This window comes from Hippopotamus amphibius, chromosome 11 (assembly GCF_030028045.1).
Source record: "Hippopotamus amphibius kiboko isolate mHipAmp2 chromosome 11, mHipAmp2.hap2, whole genome shotgun sequence".
NCBI classification, from domain to species: Eukaryota; Metazoa; Chordata; class Mammalia; order Artiodactyla; family Hippopotamidae; genus Hippopotamus; species Hippopotamus amphibius.
In genome coordinates this window covers 53,627,099-53,634,665 of record NC_080196.1, presented here as the reverse complement: position 1 = coordinate 53,634,665, position 7,567 = coordinate 53,627,099, and positions in this window count along the sequence as shown.

Sequence of the window (7,567 nt, the reverse complement as noted above, 5' to 3'; positions counted from 1 at the left end):
TAGGGCTTGTGCTGGCCTAGGCCCCTGCCAGCCAGCAGGAGCTGGACGGAACACAGTTCATTGGAGAAGGCCCCAGGGTGTTGCCGGTGTGTCTCTTGCACTGCTCGGAAGAAGCTGCAGGTCCACAGGCTGTGTGTGCACGTGGCCACTGGGGCCTGAGGAGAGAAGAGGCATGAGCCCCCTTGCAAGCGGGACTCCTGCCACCTCGGAGTTGCCTGCCACACACCCCCCTGCTGCCTGCGCTGTCTTCCCTGCTGGCAGGCCTCTGGGTGCCCCGGCCAGTCTATGCCAAGGAAGCAAGGTGCTTGCTCTCCCCTTGCTGGAAGCTCCTCCTACAGCCTTCTGGACCAGGGGACACATGCCCCCTGGGCCAGCAGCCTGCAAGGAAGCTGCAGCTGAGCCATCCAGGAAGGCCCGCAGTAGTAGGCAGGAAGCCCCCTGCTAAGGACAGCTTTGCCACGCCAAACCTTGGAGGAGCTCATGGAGGCCCGGGCCTGCAGCGTTTTCCACGGGAGAGCACTGGGTTGCCCAAAGCCTCCCCTGCGGCTTCGGAGCACCCTCCAGCCCCCACGCCCTGGCAACCCACTCTGTTGCTGGAGGGAAGTTCCAAGCAGGGCGCTCTCGCTTGGGGAGCCAGGGTGCCTCCTGCTTGGAGAGTTGCTCAGGAACTCCTGTGGAGCGAGGCTTCCCCTCCCATGCTTGGCGGCCAGCAGATGGTGTCCTCGCTCCACCGAAAAACTCGCTGCTTTGAATTCAGCCCTGGATCTCCTAGCTGACCTCTCTGCCCCAAGCAGCAACTCCAGCGTGCACCCAGCCCCCAACAAGGAGAGTGCCTTTCCTGAGCGCTGCTATGCCATGGCAGCTCCGGGAAGGCCTCCTAGGGCCTCCTCTCCCCTCACACCGTCGTGTCATTCAGCCCACCCGGGGAGCAAAGGGCCCCCTGGGCAGGGCTCAGGGTGCAGCCCGTGTGTGGTTTCACGGCTGGGAAAGGGGAGATCCTGAAGCTGGCTGCCCGCTTGTGAATGGGGCCGGAGGGCAAGAGCCGGCATTCGTTTCGTGGGAAGCGGGAGATCGGGGGTCTCCAAGCTGCACGCAGATCCCCTCCCTGGCTGCCCCTCTTGCTGCTTCCCGGCTGCCAAGCCTCTCTTCCCCACGCGTGCGTCTCACCGAAAGGAGCAGGCTGCTTGCCATTCCTGGCAAGGGCCTCGTCCCACAGGCCCCGTTGCCTCCAAGGGGAGTGCACATTGACCCAGAGCCTCCAGAGGAGCTGCAGTCTCTCCAGCCACAGAGGCCTTGCAGCTGAGCCCAGGACAGCCTGCTGCGTGGAGGGCTTCGATGGGAGAGGGCCGTGCTTCCCTGGCGGGGGCTCTGGCTCACACTGCTTTCCGTGGGGAAACACTGTGTGCGCCAAGTGTCTCCTGGGTGCAGAAGATCTCTCCCCAGCGCCGGAGGTGCGGGGAACCCTCTCTGGACACAGAGCAGTGTTCTAGGCAGGCCTCCCGGGCTGGGAGAGCCTCCACTGCCCCAACTGTCCAACGGCCTCAGGACCACACTTCTAGGGAGTGTGGGTCTGACAGGCAGGGCGGCCTGAGGGAGGAACGTGGATGGCAGGCCCAAGCCACTGCGCTGAGCATTGCCCCTGGAAGTCCCAGCTGCAGGCTCTCTGCTCCACGCCCAAGCTGGAGTGAGCCTGGACCCTGGCCTGCAGACCCAGGCTTGCCCTGGGCACTGCTAGGGCGGGACCCATCCCAGGCTCAGCCAGGCCTCCCTAGGGCTTGTGCTGGCCTAGGCCCCTGCCAGCCAGCAGGAGCTGGACGGAACACAGTTCATTGGAGAAGGCCCCAGGGTGTTGCCGGTGTGTCTCTTGCACTGCTCGGAAGAAGCTGCAGGTCCACAGGCTGTGTGTGCACGTGGCCACTGGGGCCTGAGGAGAGAAGAGGCATGAGCCCCCTTGCAAGCGGGACTCCTGCCACCTCGGAGTTGCCTGCCACACACCCCCCTGCTGCCTGCGCTGTCTTCCCTGCTGGCAGGCCTCTGGGTGCCCCGGCCAGTCTATGCCAAGGAAGCAAGGTGCTTGCTCTCCCCTTGCTGGAAGCTCCTCCTACAGCCTTCTGGACCAGGGGACACATGCCCCCTGGACCAGCAGCCTGCAAGGAAGCTGCAGCTGAGCCATCCAGGAAGGCCCGCAGTAGTAGGCAGGAAGCCCCCTGCTAAGGACAGCTTTGCCACGCCAAACCTTGGAGGAGCTCACGGAGGCCCGGGCCTGCAGCGTTTTCCACGGGAGAGCACTGGGTTGCCCAAAGCCTCCCCTGCGGCTTCGGAGCACCCTCCAGCCCCCACGCCCTGGCAACCCACTCTGTTGCCGGAGGGAAGTTCCAAGCAGGGCGCTCTCGCTTGGGGAGCCAGGGTGCCTCCTGCTTGGAGAGTTGCTCAGGAACTCCTGTGGAGCGAGGCTTCCCCTCCCATGCTTGGCGGCCAGCAGATGGTGTCCTCGCTCCACCGAAAAACTCGCTGCTTTGAATTCAGCCCTGGATCTCCTAGCTGACCTCTCTGCCCCAAGCAGCAACTCCAGCGTGCACCCAGCCCCCAACAAGGAGAGTGCCTTTCCTGAGCGCTGCTATGCCATGGCAGCTCCGGGAAGGCCTCCTAGGGCCTCCTCTCCCCTCACACCGTCGTGTCATTCAGCCCACCCGGGGAGCAAAGGGCCCCCTGGGCAGGGCTCAGGGTGCAGCCCGTGTGTGGTTTCACGGCTGGGAAAGGGGAGATCCTGAAGCTGGCTGCCCGCTTGTGAATGGGGCCGGAGGGCAAGAGCCGGCATTCGTTTCGTGGGAAGCGGGAGATCGGGGGTCTCCAAGCTGCACGCAGATCCCCTCCCTGGCTGCCCCTCTTGCTGCTTCCCGGCTGCCAAGCCTCTCTTCCCCACGCGTGCGTCTCACCGAAAGGAGCAGGCTGCTTGCCATTCCTGGCAAGGGCCTCGTCCCACAGGCCCCGTTGCCTCCAAGGGGAGTGCACATTGACCCAGAGCCTCCAGAGGAGCTGCAGTCTCTCCAGCCACAGAGGCCTTGCAGCTGAGCCCAGGACAGCCTGCTGCGTGGAGGGCTTCGATGGGAGAGGGCCGTGCTTCCCTGGCGGGGGCTCTGGCTCACACTGCTTTCCGTGGGGAAACACTGTGTGCGCCAAGTGTCTCCTGGGTGCAGAAGATCTCTCCCCAGCGCCGGAGGTGCGGGGAACCCTCTCTGGACACAGAGCAGTGTTCTAGGCAGGCCTCCCGGGCTGGGAGAGCCTCCACTGCCCCAACTGTCCAACGGCCTCAGGACCACACTTCTAGGGAGTGTGGGTCTGACAGGCAGGGCGGCCTGAGGGAGGAACGTGGATGGCAGGCCCAAGCCACTGCGCTGAGCATTGCCCCTGGAAGTCCCAGCTGCAGGCTCTCTGCTCCACGCCCAAGCTGGAGTGAGCCTGGACCCTGGCCTGCAGACCCAGGCTTGCCCTGGGCACTGCTAGGGCGGGACCCATCCCAGGCTCAGCCAGGCCTCCCTAGGGCTTGTGCTGGCCTAGGCCCCTGCCAGCCAGCAGGAGCTGGACGGAACACAGTTCATTGGAGAAGGCCCCAGGGTGTTGCCGGTGTGTCTCTTGCACTGCTCGGAAGAAGCTGCAGGTCCACAGGCTGTGTGTGCACGTGGCCACTGGGGCCTGAGGAGAGAAGAGGCATGAGCCCCCTTGCAAGCGGGACTCCTGCCACCTCGGAGTTGCCTGCCACACACCCCCCTGCTGCCTGCGCTGTCTTCCCTGCTGGCAGGCCTCTGGGTGCCCCGGCCAGTCTATGCCAAGGAAGCAAGGTGCTTGCTCTCCCCTTGCTGGAAGCTCCTCCTACAGCCTTCTGGACCAGGGGACACATGCCCCCTGGACCAGCAGCCTGCAAGGAAGCTGCAGCTGAGCCATCCAGGAAGGCCCGCAGTAGTAGGCAGGAAGCCCCCTGCTAAGGACAGCTTTGCCACGCCAAACCTTGGAGGAGCTCACGGAGGCCCGGGCCTGCAGCGTTTTCCACGGGAGAGCACTGGGTTGCCCAAAGCCTCCCCTGCGGCTTCGGAGCACCCTCCAGCCCCCACGCCCTGGCAACCCACTCTGTTGCCGGAGGGAAGTTCCAAGCAGGGCGCTCTCGCTTGGGGAGCCAGGGTGCCTCCTGCTTGGAGAGTTGCTCAGGAACTCCTGTGGAGCGAGGCTTCCCCTCCCATGCTTGGCGGCCAGCAGATGGTGTCCTCGCTCCACCGAAAAACTCGCTGCTTTGAATTCAGCCCTGGATCTCCTAGCTGACCTCTCTGCCCCAAGCAGCAACTCCAGCGTGCACCCAGCCCCCAACAAGGAGAGTGCCTTTCCTGAGCGCTGCTATGCCATGGCAGCTCCGGGAAGGCCTCCTAGGGCCTCCTCTCCCCTCACACCGTCGTGTCATTCAGCCCACCCGGGGAGCAAAGGGCCCCCTGGGCAGGGCTCAGGGTGCAGCCCGTGTGTGGTTTCATGGCTGGGAAAGGGGAGATCCTGAAGCTGGCTGCCCGCTTGTGAATGGGGCCGGAGGGCAAGAGCCGGCATTCGTTTCGTGGGAAGCGGGAGATCGGGGGTCTCCAAGCTGCACGCAGATCCCCTCCCTGGCTGCCCCTCTTGCTGCTTCCCGGCTGCCAAGCCTCTCTTCCCCACGCGTGCGTCTCACCGAAAGGAGCAGGCTGCTTGCCATTCCTGGCAAGGGCCTCGTCCCACAGGCCCCGTTGCCTCCAAGGGGAGTGCACATTGACCCAGAGCCTCCAGAGGAGCTGCAGTCTCTCCAGCCACAGAGGCCTTGCAGCTGAGCCCAGGACAGCCTGCTGCGTGGAGGGCTTCGATGGGAGAGGGCCGTGCTTCCCTGGCGGGGGCTCTGGCTCACACTGCTTTCCGTGGGGAAACACTGTGTGCGCCAAGTGTCTCCTGGGTGCAGAAGATCTCTCCCCAGCGCCGGAGGTGCGGGGAACCCTCTCTGGACACAGAGCAGTGTTCTAGGCAGGCCTCCCGGGCTGGGAGAGCCTCCACTGCCCCAACTGTCCAACGGCCTCAGGACCACACTTCTAGGGAGTGTGGGTCTGACAGGCAGGGCGGCCTGAGGGAGGAACGTGGATGGCAGGCCCAAGCCACTGCGCTGAGCATTGCCCCTGGAAGTCCCAGCTGCAGGCTCTCTGCTCCACGCCCAAGCTGGAGTGAGCCTGGACCCTGGCCTGCAGACCCAGGCTTGCCCTGGGCACTGCTAGGGCGGGACCCATCCCAGGCTCAGCCAGGCCTCCCTAGGGCTTGTGCTGGCCTAGGCCCCTGCCAGCCAGCAGGAGCTGGACGGAACACAGTTCATTGGAGAAGGCCCCAGGGTGTTGCCGGTGTGTCTCTTGCACTGCTCGGAAGAAGCTGCAGGTCCACAGGCTGTGTGTGCATGGGGCCACTGGGGCCTGAGGAGAGAAGAGGCATGAGCCCCCTTGCAAGCGGGACTCCTGCCACCTCGGAGTTGCCTGCCACACACCCCCCTGCTGCCTGCGCTGTCTTCCCTGCTGGCAGGCCTCTGGGTGCCCCGGCCAGTCTATGCCAAGGAAGCAAGGTGCTTGCTCTCCCCTTGCTGGAAGCTCCTCCTACAGCCTTCTGGACCAGGGGACACATGCCCCCTGGACCAGCAGCCTGCAAGGAAGCTGCAGCTTAGCCATCCAGGAAGGCCCGCAGTAGTAGGCAGGAAGCCCCCTGCTAAGGACAGCTTTGCCACGCCAAACCTTGGAGGAGCTCATGGAGGCCCGGGCCTGCAGCGTTTTCCACGGGAGAGCACTGGGTTGCCCAAAGCCTCCCCTGCGGCTTCGGAGCACCCTCCAGCCCCCACGCCCTGGCAACCCACTCTGTTGCCGGAGGGAAGTTCCAAGCAGGGCGCTCTCGCTTGGGGAGCCAGGGTGCCTCCTGCTTGGAGAGTTGCTCAGGAACTCCTGTGGAGCGAGGCTTCCCCTCCCATGCTTGGCGGCCAGCAGATGGTGTCCTCGCTCCACCGAAAAACTCGCTGCTTTGAATTCAGCCCTGGATCTCCTAGCTGACCTCTCTGCCCCAAGCAGCAACTCCAGCGTGCACCCAGCCCCCAACAAGGAGAGTGCCTTTCCTGAGCGCTGCTATGCCATGGCAGCTCCGGGAAGGCCTCCTAGGGCCTCCTCTCCCCTCACACCGTCGTGTCATTCAGCCCACCCGGGGAGCAAAGGGCCCCCTGGGCAGGGCTCAGGGTGCAGCCCGTGTGTGGTTTCATGGCTGGGAAAGGGGAGATCCTGAAGCTGGCTGCCCGCTTGTGAATGGGGCCGGAGGGCAAGAGCCGGCATTCGTTTCGTGGGAAGCGGGAGATCGGGGGTCTCCAAGCTGCACGCAGATCCCCTCCCTGGCTGCCCCTCTTGCTGCTTCCCGGCTGCCAAGCCTCTCTTCCCCACGCGTGCGTCTCACCGAAAGGAGCAGGCTGCTTGCCATTCCTGGCAAGGGCCTCGTCCCACAGGCCCCGTTGCCTCCAAGGGGAGTGCACATTGACCCAGAGCCTCCAGAGGAGCTGCAGTCTCTCCAGCCACAGAGGCCTTGCAGCTGAGCCCAGGACAGCCTGCTGCGTGGAGGGCTTCGATGGGAGAGGGCCGTGCTTCCCTGGCGGGGGCTCTGGCTCACACTGCTTTCCGTGGGGAAACACTGTGTGCGCCAAGTGTCTCCTGGGTGCAGAAGATCTCTCCCCAGCGCCGGAGGTGCGGGGAACCCTCTCTGGACACAGAGCAGTGTTCTAGGCAGGCCTCCCGGGCTGGGAGAGCCTCCACTGCCCCAACTGTCCAACGGCCTCAGGACCACACTTCTAGGGAGTGTGGGTCTGAGAGGCAGGGCGGCCTGAGGGAGGAACGTGGATGGCAGGCCCAAGCCACTGCGCTGAGCATTGCCCCTGGAAGTCCCAGCTGCAGGCTCTCTGCTCCACGCCCAAGCTGGAGTGAGCCTGGACCCTGGCCTGCAGACCCAGGCTTGCCCTGGGCACTGCTAGGGCGGGACCCATCCCAGGCTCAGCCAGGCCTCCCTAGGGCTTGTGCTGGCCTAGGCCCCTGCCAGCCAGCAGGAGCTGGACGGAACACAGTTCATTGGAGAAGGCCCCAGGGTGTTGCCGGTGTGTCTCTTGCACTGCTCGGAAGAAGCTGCAGGTCCACAGGCTGTGTGTGCACGGGGCCACTGGGGCCTGAGGAGAGAAGAGGCATGAGCCCCCTTGCAAGCGGGACTCCTGCCACCTCGGAGTTGCCTGCCACACACCCCCCTGCTGCCTGCGCTGTCTTCCCTGCTGGCAGGCCTCTGGGTGCCCCGGCCAGTCTATGCCAAGGAAGCAAGGTGCTTGCTCTCCCCTTGCTGGAAGCTCCTCCTACAGCCTTCTGGACCAGGGGACACATGCCCCCTGGACCAGCAGCCTGCAAGGAAGCTGCAGCTTAGCCATCCAGGAAGGCCCGCAGTAGTAGGCAGGAAGCCCCCTGCTAAGGACAGCTTTGCCACGCCAAACCTTGGAGGAGCTCATGGAGGCCCG